This window comes from Papio anubis, chromosome 7, assembly GCF_008728515.1.
Source record: "Papio anubis isolate 15944 chromosome 7, Panubis1.0, whole genome shotgun sequence".
In the NCBI taxonomy this organism is placed as follows: Eukaryota; Metazoa; Chordata; class Mammalia; order Primates; family Cercopithecidae; genus Papio; species Papio anubis.
The window spans coordinates 156,068,718-156,084,518 of NC_044982.1; positions in this window are offsets into that span (position 1 = coordinate 156,068,718).

Below are 15,801 nucleotides of genomic sequence, written 5' to 3' on the forward strand. Positions count from 1 at the left end.
AGACGGAGGTTGCAGTGAGCCGAGATCGCGCCACTGCACTCCACCCTGGGCGACAGAGTGAGGCTCCTTCTCAAAAACATAAGGATAGGTAAGAGACAGAACAAACTCAAGCAATTGTTACCTTTAGGTAGAAGACAACAGAGGACTTTTATTTACTTATTTTTGTGTGCTCTCCAAATTCTCAAAACTACTCAGGTATCACTTTTGTCATTAAAACTCACAATAGCACTTTTGTGAGGCTAAGAGCTTGCCAAAGGTAAGCTGGTGCAGTGTGTCCCCACTCCATCCCCCAAAAGATGTCCACCAACATTCATGACCGTACTTTTGGACACACCCCAAATGCCCTCAACATGTCCACACAAGGACAGACACGCCCAATGGCTGACCACACATTGGTGCAAAGGGATGATGTAGAACTGAGGGTGTCATCCCAAAGTCACCAAAAACAATGCTGCACCACAAAAGCAAACAGCTAAAGGAGCACCAAACACACCAAGCAATGCCATGTGCTGCTCATGCATCCATACCTACTATGGACTGAATGTTTGTGTCCCTGCCAAACTCACATGTTAAACTCTAACCCTCAATAGGATGGCATTAGGAGGTGAGGCCTTTGGGAGGTGATTAGACCATGAGGGTGGATCTCATGATTTCATAATCCTCATGAATGGGATTGATGCCTTCACAAGAAGAGATGTGAGAGGGATGATCTCTCTCTCAGCCATATGAGGATACAAGGAGGTGGTGGCCATCTGCAAACAAGGAGGAGAGCCCTCACCAGACACTGGATCTGTTGGCACCTTGATCTTGGACTTCCCTGCCTCTAGAACTATGAAAAGTAAATGTTTGTTGTTTAAGTCATCCAGTCTATAGTAATTAGTTTTAGCAGCCTGAACTGATGAGTATCTATAGACCAAGAGTATGAAACCACATGATGAAGGTTAATCCCAAAGTCAGGACAAGATGACTGAGAGGGGCCCAAGGGGGTTGCAACATTAGATTTATTTAGGATTTACAGGTATTTCTTGTTCTAGTGCACACCATTTTATTGCACTTTGCAAATATTGTGTTTTTTAGAAATTGAAGATTTGTGGCAAATCTACCTTGAGCAAGTCTATCGGTGCAATTTTTCCAACAGCACATGCTCACTTTGTGTCTTGGTCACATTTTGGTATTTCTCAAAATATTTCAAACATTTTTATTATTATTACATCTGTTATGGTGATCTGTGATCAGTGATCTTTGATGTTACTCTTATAATTGGAGTGCCATGAACCACTTCCATATAAGGTGGCAAATTTAATTGATAAATGTGTGTGTTCTCACTGCTCCATCAACCTGCCTTTCCCTGTCTCTCCCTCTCTCCTCAGGCCTCCCTATTCCCTGAGACACAATATTGAAATTAGGCCAATTAATAACCCTACAATTGCCTCTAAGTGTTCAAGTGAAAGGAGGAGTCAGAGGTCTCTCACTTTAAATCAAAAGCTAGAAATAGTTAAGCTTAGGAAGCCATGCGAGGAAGCTTCAAAAGGTGAGGTAGGCTGAAAGCTAGGCACCTTGTGCCAAGTAGTTAACCACATGGTGAATGCAAAGGAAATGTTCTCAAAGAAACTTTTAAAAGGGCTACTCCAGTGAACACATGAATGATACAAAAGTGAAATGGGCTTATTGCTGATATGGAGAAAGTTTCAGTGGCTTGGATAGAAGATCAAACCAGCCACAACATTCCCTTTAGTCAAAGCCTAATTCAGAGCAAGGTCCCTAACTTTCTTTCAATTCTACAAAGGCTAAGAGAAGCTACGAAGCTACAGAAGAAAAGTTGGAAGCTGGCAGAGGTTTGTTCATGAGGTTTAAAGAAAGAAGGTATTAGGCTGGGCGCAGTGGCTCAAGCCTGTAATCCCAGCATTTTGGGAGGCTGAGGCAGGCGGACCACCTGAGGTCAGGAGTTCGAGACCAGCCTGGCTAACACGGTGAAACCCCATTTCTACTAAAAATACAAAAAATTAGCCAGGCGTGGTGGTGTGCACCTGTAATCCCAGCTACTTGAGAGGCTGAAGCAGGAGAATTGCTTGAACCTGGGAGGCGGAGGTTGCACCATTGCACTCCACCTTAGGCAACAAGAGTGAAACTCCATCTTAAAAAAAAGAAAAAAGAAAGAGGGCATCTGCACAACATAAAAGTGCAAGGCGAAGCAGCAAGTGCTGCTACAGAAGCTGCGGCACGTTATCCAGAAGATCTTCGCCAAGATCATTGCTGAAGGTGGCTTCACTACACAGCAGATTTTCAGTGTAAATGAAACTGACTTCTATTTGAGGAAGATCCCATCTAGGACTTTCAAAGCTAGAGATAAGTCAATGGCTGGCTTTAAAGGACAGGCTGGCTCTCTTGTTAGAGGCTAAGGCAGTTGATGACTTTAAGTTAAAACCAGCGCTCATTTACCACTCGGAAAATCCTGGGACCATTAAAAATACGCTAAATCTACTCTGCCTACGCTCTAGAAGTGGAAGAACAAAGCCTGGAGGACAGCACACCTATTTACAGCATGGCTTACCGAATATTTTGAAGCCCACTTTGAGACTCCTTTCTGATGAAACTTGAATGAATGAGGAGTTGCTTCTTATGGATGAGGAAAAACAGTGGTTTCTTGAGATGGAATCTACTCCTTGTGAAGACGCTGTGAACATTGTTGAAATGACAACAAAGGATTTAGACTATTCCATAAACTTAGTTGATAAAGCAGTGTCAGGGTTTGAGAGGACGGACTCCAATTTCGGAGGAAGTTTTACCATGGGTAAAATGCCATCAGCATTGCACACTACGGAGAAGTCCATCACTAAAAGACTAGTCCATTGGTGTGGCAAACTTCATTGTTGTCTTATTTGAAGGAATTGCCACAGCCACCCCAACCCTCAGCAACCACCACCCTGATCAGTCTGCAACCATCAACATTGAATCAAAACCTTCCAGCAGGAAAAAGACAAAAATTGCTGAAGGCTTAGATGATTGTTAGCATTTGTTAGCAAAAAGTATTTTTAAATTAAGGTATGTACATTGCTTTTACAGACAGAATGCTATTGCACGCTTAATAGGCTACAGTATAGTTTAAACATAACTTTTATATGCACTGGGAAACCAGAAAATGTGTTTGACTCTCTTTATTGTGATATTTGCTGATTGCAGTGGTCTGGAACCAAACCCACAATATCCTGAGGTCTGCCTGTACTAGAACTGGGCGGTGGGAAAAGTGAGGCTTGTTTTTCCTTTCTCCGTATTCACTTTAGGTGTGAAATGTTTGACAATCTGACAATCTGTGACCTGGTTCACAGATGTGGTTCCTGCCTGTTATCGGGGCTTGGCCAGGTTCAGGCAGGCCTGCAGGCTGTCCCCACAATGGGCAGATTGAAGTGTGCACAGATGTCTGTGACAGGGCTGTGACTAGCCTGTGATCAGGCTGTGGCCAGGCTGCTGTCTGGAGCAGGCAGAGCTTTGTCCCATAATAGGGGTGCTGCCAGGGAGTCTGGCACCTGGAGCACAGCCACTGGCTTGGACACGAGCCATCCGACAGCGTGGAATAAAAATAGAACTGCTTCAGCTGGAGAGGAGACAGGCTGAGCTCCCTGCTGCGAGGCCTTTAAAACAAGAGCAGGTTTCATTGATCTGAGACTAGGTAAGGATGCTGCCTCGAGTCAGGAAGGAGTCAAGTCATCTGCCCTGGTACCTGGAAGTGCCTGAACATGATGGGGCTGGGTGGTTATTACTCTTCTTATCAGCTGGCACTGTCCCTTTAGGAAAGCATTAGAAACTGTTTTTGTTTGTTTTCCCTTCATGTCTAGGTAAAGAATGCATACTCTGCATACAGTTGCTGACAGTTGTAAAACTGAGAAAGTGCCAGTGAAAATGATTTAAAAAATGAAACAGTAAGGCTGGGCATGGTGGCTCATACCTGTAATCCCAGCACTTTGGGAGGACAAGGCGGGCAGATCACCTGAGGTCAGGAGTTCGAGACCAGCCTGACTAGCATGGAGAAACCCCGTCTCTACTGAAAATACAAAATTAGCCAGGTATGGTGGTGCATGGCTGTAAACCCTCCCAGCTACTCAGGAGGCTGAGGCAGGAGAATCACTTGAACCCGGGAGGTGGAGCTTGTGGTGAGCCAAGATTTCAAGCTGGGCGACAAGAGCGAAACTCTGTCTCAAAAAAAAAAAGAAAGAAAAAGAAAAAGGAACAGTAAAATATGTTTATTTTATGGAGTATTGAGTCATGATGTTCAAGGACTTTGGAAGTAATTTGACTGTTGGTTTTGTTTTTAAAATTCAGGAATTCAAATCATACATATGAACAAGGTTAAAAAATACCAAAAACAAAAAACAAAAAACGAATGATAGAATGTCTCTTTACCCATCCCCCCACACACACACCAGTTCTACCACCTTGGGACTAAACTTTATCGCTTCTGTTTTTAATTTGTTTTTGTCGTTATTCCCTTCAGCTTCAATAAAATACTTGTCCTCCTACTTTGTGATTTATGAGTATTTGACAAAATATACTGGCTTCCTAATATGAAAGATGAATACCGTTGACCCTTCAACAACACGAGTTTGAACTGTGTGGGTCCACTTCTATGTAAATTTTCTCCTGCCTCTGCCACCCCGAGACAGCAAGACCATCTTCTCCTCTTCCTCCTCCTCCTCAGCCTACTCAGCATGAAGACAATGAGAATGAACACCTTTATAATGATCCACTTCCACTTAATGAGTACTAAATATATTTTCTCTTTCTTATATTTTCTTAATAACATTTTCTTTTCTCTAGCTTCCTGTATTGTAAGAATGCAGAATATAATATATCTCACATACAAAAGATGTGTTAATTAACTGTTTATGTGATCGGCAAGGCTTCTTCCGGTCAACAGGCTATCAGTAGTTAAATGTTTGAGGAGTCAAAAGTTTTATGTGGATTCTTGACTTCATGAGGGAGGGGATCAATGGTCCCAACCCCGGTGTTGTTCAAGCATCAACTATAATTACCTCCAGTCCCCTCTCCCCTCTGTACCTTCTCCCTCCTCCCCCTGTGTTTACATTAGAGGAGTGTTTTAACCTTCTGCAGGTTATCTCTGAAACTTTACATTAGCTCTTACTCCCCTGTGTTTACCACCATACCTTTGGTCTGCGTCTTGACTCCCCTTCATGGAAGGTGATAGTAGGATGGCCTCTGCTATCCACTCTCTCTAGGTCCCACAACACCATCCTCCTCAGCCTTTACTTCTGCGGCTTTGTCTATAGTAAAAGTGGAGCCCAGTGGATTCAAACTGCAACAGTGGGAGCCTCTACACTCATGGGCAGTTGGGCATATCACTGTTACATGTTACTCACTGCACAGCTACCTGCTGGGCCAGGGGGACATTTCTTTCTCTGTGGGCCTAAAGTCATCACCACCACCACCACCCTGTCCAACCACACAAGGAAGGTATTCTTAGCATCAGAGCAAATGGGGCAAACTCATTTTGCCTTCCCTCAGGAACTGAAAATCCTATCCTATGTTCGTTTGCTTTATAGTTGAAGCTGAATTTTGTTACATACATTTTCCCTAGAGCTTTAAATTGCCTTTCTTCCTTATTAACACATAATATTAATAACAGAATAATAATGTGCCTCTGACATGGCCTCAGTTTTGCCACCTTTTTGTTCTCAAGACCTCCCCTTCCCTCTCCTACCCCATGGATCCAGACTCCAACTCCTTGTCCCTGGGTAGGAGCACAGCCCTGGACTCCCTCTACCACCCCCTGGTGGATCACTCAAGAGTCAATCCCAGGTCTTTCTCTTAGCTTTCTTTCTCACTTTGCTGGAATACATCCTCAAGTAACTATCCAAGAAAGGATGCATGGGAGGATGGGTTTCTGTTTTTTTGAGTCCTTGGAGGTCTAACAGTATCTTTTTTTCTACCCCATGCTTGATTCATAATTTGGCCTAGTGTAGAAAACAAGGTTCAAAATTACTTCCCAATCATCTTCTTACGACTATTGCTACTGATGGGGATGTGATGCACTGCAGTTCTCAGCCCTTGCAGTGAACATTTTATTTTTACCATCTTTGAAATCTGTCAGCCAATCTTACTCCCTGTCGCTCTGCACTTTTGTTCAGATATTTCTAGAGGCAGGTTATTTTTTCCTTGATCCTGCATTCCATGGAGCACTCCATCTGCAGACCCATGTCTCCTTAGGTCTGTTCCTTAGGTCTGCACTGCTTTCCTCCAATCTTGTATTGTTAATTGCCCTCCCTCTACATTCTTTTCTTTTGGAATTCCTATTAGTTGAAGGTGGATTTACTGATTCAGGCTTCTGTGTCCCTTATCTCTGTGTTCAGCATTAGCCCTGTGTTTATTTTCCTTCTTTTCTTCTGGTCTGCTCCCTGAGCTGAAACAGGCTTGCTTATTCAAATCTCACTCATCCCCTAAGACCCAGACCACAGGTCATGTCCTGTGGGAGCCTTTCTGGCCATCCTGTCCCCAGGCATTGTTCATGGCACTTTTGGCCATGGCATTTTGTCCTGACCCTTACTAGGCTGTTGAGTCAGGAAAGGATGTACATTCTCAACTGCATGGGCCTTCTCTATGGGTTGGAGGGCTGTGGGGACTATGGGGCGGAGGGGAGGGATAATGTGGGGGACTATAGGTGAGTGTGGGAGGCTGTGTGGGGCTGAGGGGGCTGTGAGGGGCTCTAGGGGGGGTTGTGTGGTGCTGTGGAGGGGCTGGGAATAGGACTGAGGAGGCTGTGGGGGTGGTGCTGGGTGTTGGGCTGTGGGGGGCTGAGGGAGGATGTGTGGAGCTGGATGTGGAGCTGTGTAGGGCTGTGGGTGTAGGAGGTGTGGGGCTGTGGGGGGCTGAGTGTGGGGGCCTGGGTGTGGGGTCTGTGGGGGACTGTGGGGTCTGTGTGGGGCTGCAGGTCTGTGAGGGGACTCTGTGGGGGGCTGTGTGGGGCTGTGTGGGCTGTGGGGGGCTGGGTGTTACTGTGCTCCTCAGGCAGCCAGGAGCCCTAGAGGAGTCCGCGGAGTTGGGCTAGGGGAGGCGGACCTCGGCGGGAGGCGCTTCCCGGGCTTCCCAGGCTCTAGTAAGTTCCTGGAATTAGGGAACTGCCGGCCTGGGGGAGGATCTATGAGGGCCCCGGGGAGGCCGAGGATTCCTGCGCGGACTGCCGCGCCCGGAGGGCAGCCGGGACTGCTGGGCCGGGGGCGGGGGAGCCCTTGGCCGGGCGGGCTCTCTGAGCCGGGCCGGGCCATTCACTGCCTCCGAAGCGACTGGCCACACCCGACAGCTGCCCCCTCGCCCCCGACCCCCGCGGCGCCGTCTCCACCCCGGCTCGGACCCCGGCCAGCCCCAGGCCCTCGCGGCCACCGCAGGACGTCGTCTCCACTTCGCAGCGCCCTCTGTCCACTGCGATGCCCCCAGCCCACCGCGAGCTCAGATGGCACAAGGATGAGCCCGTGGTCCGGGAGAGAACGATAAGAATCGTCACTGTGCTTTGCACTCTGTCATTCTAAGTTTCTTCTCCTCACGTGAGCTCATGTAACGCGGACAGCGACCCTCGGTGAGACCCGGGGAGGCGCCACCTCCTTGGCCGCGGGCTCAGGCGCCGAGTCACAGGTCACGGGGACGTGGCCCCGCCCCGCTCTCCCCGCTCCCCACCCGCGTCCTTTTCCCCCCGGTACTCTGGGCTCCTCAGGCCCCTGACCGCGCATCCCGGGTCCTCCACGCGCGCGACTGTCCCGCTCCTGAAGGGGCTTTCAGGGTGCGTCCTCCCTGACCCCTCAGGCCTGTCCTGGGGGTCCGCCCTGTAAATAGCCCCGAGGAAGGAGCCCCAGTGACTTGGGTGGCGTTTTGGAAATTCAGTGGAGTCTGCTGGCGGTATTTTAACAATGGGGGCCCTGCACCGGCCCAAGACACGGGTCAGCTCCGGGCTGGGCCAGGAGCCCCATCTGGGGCCCCACACCCATTTCTGGGATTAGCCCCCACCCCGCCCCCGCCGCACACCTCCCGCCCCCGACGCTTCCGGGAGGTCTAAGCGGCTGCAATGGGCGCGTTGGGAACGGCTCTAGGTGCGCGGTCCGGCTCCGGCCAGGTCCGCTACGCTTGGAGAGCATGGAGGCAAGTTCTGCCGGCTCCACCTGCAAAGCAGATCTCCTTCCCACGACTGTGCAGCCCCGCTGGCTCCAGCCCCACCATACCCGCCTGGACGGAGACGGACCGCAGCCTGGGAGAGCCTGCAAGCCCGGAGGCGGGCGCGCGAGCCTTTTACAAGGAGAACCCACAGCGGCTTGCCTTCTTGCTCCAGCGGCCTCTAGATCCTCCCCCACCTGGCACCTAGGTCTCTCCCAGAACTCGGCCTGCCCCTACCTTCCCGCCAGCCCCCACCCTGCTGGGGCTACCTGGGCCTCCCAGCAGCATGCAGCGTTCACTAAGCAGCCACCGGCGCGGCCTTCGGCCTTTGCACTTCCTGGTCCAGAGAGAGAGGTGACGGAGGTGTGCTGCGCACTCCCTGTACGCCTCTGCTGCAGTGCTCCCCCTGAGAGGCCTTCCCTAAACCTGGCTAAAGAGCACCCTCCCTGTCACCCCCCGGCCCGTCGCCCCGTTTCCCGCAGACCTAGGATGCACCCACCCGCCAGGGGGTCTCAGAGCCAGGGCAGGGTGCCGGCCATCCAGCCCCCATCCCAGCACCCTGTCCCTGGGTCCTCCCACTACTCCTCTAGTACCCCCTACACGCCGCGCCGCGGGGCTCAACCCCGCTGTGCTCTGGGGTCGCAGCTGCAGCCGCTTCTGTGCTCCAAGACCAGAGAGCAAGCAAAGGCAGAGCTTTCCCAGCCAGGCATCGCTGCTTTGGCCTTGAAGGTGAGGGGAGTGGTGAGGAGAGTTCCCACTGAGCTCATGTTCATTATGACCCAGGCACCGTTCTGAGTGCTGGACCTGTATCCACTCGTCTCATTACTACCACAGTCCGGTTCACAGAGCAAACGGAGGCCTCTGTGGAGAGTCAAGGGCATGCTGCGTGGCTGGAGGGCACGGGGTCGGGCTCCCGTCTGTGAGGGTGGTGGGTGGGGAGGTGGGGGGACAGGCAGCCGCACCTGCCAAGTCTGGACTGCCTTTGCCCTTGCATCTCAGGGGCCTCCCACAGGGATCACCTGGACAGACAGGAAGCAACCTGCAGGCAGGGTTGTTCCTGGCGGCACAGTCCATGAGGCTAAGGTCTCCACGGAGAAGCGCTGTGCACCAAAGAGAGATGCTGACAGCGCTGGGGTACACTGCTAAGTTAAAGAAAAGAAAAGGAAGGTGCCAAGCAGCACAGGAAAGACAACACTACCTGAGTAAGAAAGGAGGGAGTATTTTGGCCGGGCGCGGTGGCTCACGCCTGTAATCCCAGCACTTTGGGAGGCGGAGGCGGGCGGATCACAAGGTCAGGAGATGGAGACCATCCTGACTAACACGGTGAAACCCGTCTCTACTAAAACAATGCAAAAACAAATTAGCCGGGCGTGGTGACGGGCGCCTGTGGTCCCAGCTACTCGGGAGGCTGAGGCAGGAGAATGGCGTGAACCCGGGAGGCGGAGCTTGCAGTGAGCCGAGATCGCAAGCCAGTGCCCTCCAGCCTGAGCGATTGAGAAAAAAGAAAGAAGAAAAGGAAAAGGGGCAGGGGCACACCTGGAGTATTTTAAAGAGTGTGGGTGTGTATTTTATATAGACTTTGCTTATTTTTTCAAAAAGAAGTCCTGTGGATATGGGCAGAGAGGATGGAGGTGGAAGTCAGATTTCTCTAGGCCATTTTTTCGATGACATTTTTGAGATATAATTCACATATCATATAATTCACCCTTTTACTGTATATAATCCGTTGGCTTTTAGTATATTCACAGACATGTGCAACCATTACCACAGTCAATCATAGAATACTATCTGAAAACGAAACCCTGTACCCTTTAGCTATCCCCTCCCACCCGCGGGATATTCCCCTATTTGCTCTGGCCCTAGGAGCCACTCATCTACGTGCTGTCTCTGGATTTGCCTTTTCTGAATATCTCATATAAATGTAATCAAACAATACGTGGCTTTTTGTGTCTGTTTCGTTTCACCTAGCATAAATTGTTAAGTTTCATCCATGTTGTAGCATGTGTTAGTACTCCACTCCCTTTGCTTTGCTTTGCTTTTGTTTTTGTTTTTTCAGATGGAGTCTCTCCCTCTGTTTCCCAGGCTGGAGTGCAGCGGGGCAATCTCGGCTCACTGCAGCCTCCACCTACTGGATTCAAGGGATTCTTCTGTCTCAGCCTCTGGAGTAGCTGGGATTGCAGATGCCCGCCACCACACCCGGCTACTTTTTGTATTTTTAGTAGAGACTGGGTTTCACCACATTGACCAGGCTGGTCTCAAACTCCTGACCTCAAGTGATTTGCCCACTTCTGCCTCCCAAAGTACTGGGATTACAGGCGTGAGCCACTGTGCCCGGCCCCCACTCCCTATTATGGCTGAATAATACTCTGTCGTATGGGCATACTATTTTTTAAAGTCCATTCGTCCACTGATGGATGTTTGGGTTATTTCTACTCCTTAGCTGCTATGAATGCTGCTGCTATGAACATGTGTGTACAAGTTTCTGTGTAGACATAAGTTTTCTTTTTTCCTTATTTATTTATGTTTGGATATAAGTTTTCGTTTCTCTCGGGTATACACCTAGGAGTGGGATTACTGGGTCATGTGGCAACATTATGTTTAGTTTTGAGGAGCTGCCAGACTGTTTCCATCTGCACTGTTTTACATTCCCACTGGCAATCCATGAGAGGTCCAGCTTCTCCACATCCCCCGACACTTGTTACTGTCCACCTTTTTGTTCATAGCCATCCTCATGGATGTGAAGTGGTACCTTATTATGGTTTTGATTTGCATTTCCTGGATGGCAAGGGTGCACATTTCATCTACAGTTTTGACATTTAATTTCATTTAATAATATCACCTAAAAATTAATTTGTTAAAATAAAAATCGGGGAGGGGAACCCCCAAAGTAGAAGGAATTGAGTTTCCCAAGTTATGCTGCTGCTTGGTGGTGGAGCTGAGGTTCTGGCCCAAGAAGTCTGCCTCAGAGTCCCCGACCCTCCATCCTCTGCCTACTGGACATTCACTTTTCTGGCTGTTGTCCCCTCAGGGCTGTGATACACATGCCCTGGGAAGGTTGGGTCCTTCCTTCCTTCCTTCCTTCCTTCCTTCCTTCCTTCCTTCCTTCCTCCCTCCCTCCCTCCCTCCCTCCCTCCCTCCCTCCCTTCCCTTTCTTTCTTTCTTTCTTTCTTTCTTTCTTTTCTTTCTTTTCTTTCTGAGACGGAATTTCGCTCTTGTTTCCCAGGCTGGAGTGCAATGGCGTGATCTTGGCTCACTGCAACCTCTGCCTCCCAGGTTCAAGGGATTCTCCTGCCTCAGCCTCTCGAGTAGCTGGGATTACAGGCATGCGCCATCACGCCTGGCTCATTTTGTATTTTTAATAGAGATGGGGTTTCTCCGTATTGGTCAGGCTGCTCTCAAACTCCCGACTTCAGGTGATCCGCCCACTTCAGCCTCCCAAAGTGCTGGGATTACAGGAGTGAGCCATCATGCCCAGCAGGGAGCATTGGTTTAATCAAGACAGAGGATGGTGGGTCGGCCACCAGCTCTCCCAGGCCTCCTCCTTCTGTTGCCAGCCCACTTCTCCAGCCGAGGAGGACATCTGCTCTTTGTCACCACGGGCAGTGTCTAACACACTGGGGCTTGGGCGCTTCCCACGCCTCTTTGCCTGGGCATGGATGGTCAGGCTGAGAATCCCTTCCCCTACGGTTCCCCCACACCCCTGAGAGGCCGGTGCCTGAGGACATCCCCTTTTCAGGTCTGCAGCTCAACATCTGGAGTGACTGGAGGGAGGGATGCAGGGATGTCCGAACACACCGGGGGAGCAGGGGGTTTTGTGGGGAGGCTGGCTTTGGGGGGTGCCTGGGGCTGGTGGATGGGGCTTGTTCCTCACACAGATTCGTTTTGGGGATGTAGGGCGGGGCTGGGACACCCTGTCATCCTGTCCATGCTGCTGGACATCTAGCTGGAGCCACCAGACAGCACAATCTACTTGAGGCTGGTACAGCTTTGTCGGGGACAGATGACCAGGGCACGGGGGCCTACCATTACCAAGCAGCCACGGTCCTGGTCAGGTGTCACCAGGTTGCGGAGAGTCAGACAAGTGTCATTTAAATACCTGTTGGCTCTGCTAACAGACAGGAAGGCCTGGAAAAAAAAAAAATCACACACACACACACACACACACACACACACACCCCGGAAGTAAAGGAAGCAGTAAATAGTCCAGTGGGACACAGAAGTGTGCAGCCACCAGAGTGGAGCTAGAAAATGTCAGTGAAAAGAGGTAGGAATTAGGTGACGTGTGACCAGTGTTCAGGGAACTTGTGTAGGAGGGCTCTTCCTCTCCTGCCATGTGAAAAAAATTGGCAAAGCAGCCGCGACATAGGCTCAGCCTCTTGCCTGGCTGTGAGCAGGGCCACTCCACATGTTAAACACTCCACTAGCCAGGAACCTAACCCGACGTTCCTTGGAAAGGTAACTCTGATACCATCTTGATGACAACATTGTAGAATTGTTCATCCAGATGTTAAGGAGAATCAAACCCACAATTTTAACATTGTAAAACATGTGCACCTGGTCTTTTCAGCATTTGTTATGTTTTGGATAATGTGGCCCGTTAGAGTCATAGGCCAACCATGTAATAAGAATTTAAAGTTAAAATTGAGGAATTAATTTAGACTTGAGATTTTAACTTCTAAGTTCTTTTTTTTTTCTTTTCTTTTTGAGACAAGGTCTCACACTGTCATCCAATCTGGAGTGCAGTGGCATGATCATGGCTCACTGCATCCTTGACCTCCCAGGCTCAAGTGATCTTCCCACCTCAGCCTCCCATGCAGCTGGGACTATAGGTGCATGCCACCAGGCCTGGCTAATTTTTTGTAGAGACAGGGCTTTGCCATGTTGCCCAGGCTGGTCTCAGACTCCTGGCCTCAAGCAATCCACCTGCCTTGGCTTTTCAAAGTGCTAGGATTACAGGCATGGACACCATGCCTGGCCCCAAATCTGAGTTCATATATAATACCACAACACTTCGAAAATGTGAATCATCATATTTTAATATACTTAATTGATTACATACTTGGGAAAGTTTTTTTTTTCTTAATGTTATTGAGACTATTGAACTATTTAAAAAGAAAATTAAAACTTAAATGTTCAAATGCAGTTTACTATATGTAAGAGTCTCAGGTCAGGCGTGGTGGCTCACCCCTATAATCCCAGCACTTTGGGAGGTTGAGGCGGGCAAATCACCTGAGGTGGGGAATTCGAGACCAGCCTGGGCAACATGGAGGAACCCCATCTCTACTAAAAATACAAAATTAGCTGGGTGTGGTGGTGCATGCCTGTAATCCCAGCTACTCGGGAGGCTGAGGCAGGAGAATTGCTTGAACCCGGAAGGCAGAGGTTGCAGTGAGCCAAGATCACTCCATTGCACTCCAGCCTGGTCAACAAGACTCTGTCTCAGAAAAAAAAGAGTCTTTCTGACTCATGCGATTCCATGTGCCTGGACTTGTGGCCGGTGCTGGGAGGGTGGCAGAGGGAGAACACATTCAGGTGAATGAGGAATCTGCCCTCAAGGGATGAAGGTCTCCTTTGTCAGGGAGACCACAGGGACTTGAGGTACTACTCCAAAGGAAAAGACACCACCCAAGAGATGCACAGAGCTGGCACTGGGTTGTAGAGAAAGGACCACAGTCTGTGGGCTTCAGGGGCAGGGGCACACCTGGTGTGGGGGACTGATACTGTCTGATGGCTGGCTTGGCTGGACATGGGGACACAGGGAGGGTGGGCAAAGCAGTGGACCCAGTGAAGGACTCCGGGGCTCTGCTTGGGTCTTGCGGAGTAGGGGGGAGCAGCTCCTGCAGCTTTTTGCATACTAGGTAACAAGGGCTTACATTTTCAGCCTGGTTAGTTGGATGGGGGACAAGTGGGGCCCTGAAAGGGCATCCCATCAGCACTGACATGTGAACTGAGATAGTGGAGGGAGGGTCAGGGTGCCCAAGCAGTGTACGGTGGCTTCTTGGCATGCTGGTCTGGGCACCTTACTGTGGAAGTCACCCCCATGTCTCCGTGGCCGCCTCTGTTACCAGTGTCTCCAGCAGACAGAGGTTGCAGAGCGCCCTATTCTGTCCCTGCTCAGATGCTTGGCTGTGCCTTTGAAGAAAGAAGACCAGACACTGAGATAGATCTGTAACCCCCAGCCTGGTTAAAAGGCAAAAGGCAAGTGTCCATAGGACCGGGACTCCTAGCCCGTGAGCCGAGTAGGGGGTCTGACCCTAAGCTGCCCACGCACCTGGGTGTGGTCTTTGGTGAGGGCAACGTTCAGGCAGATCAGGAGTTCCAGGAGTCAGCCTGGGTGTGCATCAGAGATGAGGGGAACAGATGGGAGGCCCTGGAGGGAAGCCCTGGAGTGATTCTGAGTGGGAGATGCCCTCGGGGCCCCCGAACTCCTGAGCTCCTGGTCTGAAGGAAGCAATGGTGGGGTCATGTGTGAGGGTGAGACAGAGAGGCTGCAGGCCAGGAGCTTGCACACTGCAGCCAGCATCAGGCTTCTCTGGAGGGCTCATTAAACAGTGTCTGCTTCAGTGAGTTTGCGGTGGGCCTGGGTACTCCAGCCGGTTCCCAGGTACTGCTGCCACTGCTGGGCCCCACAACGCCCTGAGAATCACTGCTATAAAACCAAAGCTCATCTCTTCATTCTTTTTATTTCATGAAAAAGAGAAGGAACAAAAGGAGATGGGCAAGTCTAGTTAAGCCGGTTGGATCCAGTTTGGAAGTTGATGTGGCCCTTCGTTTTCTTAATACCCCAGGTCTGGGATGGTGGTACCAGAGCTGCAGGGACGGGACCTTGGGGACAGAGTAGAGTTTCTGAGTGACTCGGGGGGTAGCCCCCTAGGCAGAGGCCCCTTGTCTTTTCCTGCCTTTGGCCTTGTCTTGGCCTGGCAGGACTTTCCTGGGGGTGCAGTTAAGTCCCCATCCCTGTCCGCCAGGCTTCCCAGCCCATGAGGAACACACAAGCCCCAAGTGAGGTGCTGGGCCTTAGAGCCTGGGGGCTGTGAGGGTGACGTGGGATACTAAAGAAAAGGGGGACCAGGTGACAGGGCATAGCAGGACTTCTGTGTAGAGGGATCAGGCCGAGCCAGGGGCTGTAGGGCCGGAGAAGAGCCTGGTGGGGCAAGAAGGGTCTCCTGTGAAAGCCTTGGGCTATGTTTTGGGGAGACAGGGTAACCCACTAATGGCTTCATCTTGCCCGCTGCCTGAACAGAGCTGGTTTCTCAAGACGGGAACTGCAATAGAGAATGAGTAATTCTCTCAGAGCCAGCTGTGCTGGAGACTGGAGTTTCGTTATTACTCAAATCAGTCTCCTCAAGCACTGGGGAATTAGAGTTTTTGTTTGTTTGTTTGTTTGTTTTGAGACAGAGTCTTACTCTGTCGCTCAGGCTGGAGTGCAGTGGCACAATGTCGCCTCACTGCAAACTCCGCCTCGTGGGTTCACGCCATTCTCCTGCCTCAGCCTCCCTAGTAGCTGGGACTACAGGCGCTCGCCACCACGCCCGGCTAGTTTTTTACATTTTTAGTAGAGACGGGGTTTCACCGTGTTAGCCAGGATGGTCTCGATCTCCTGACCTCGTGATCCACCCGCCTCAGCCTCCCAAAGTGCTGGGATTACGG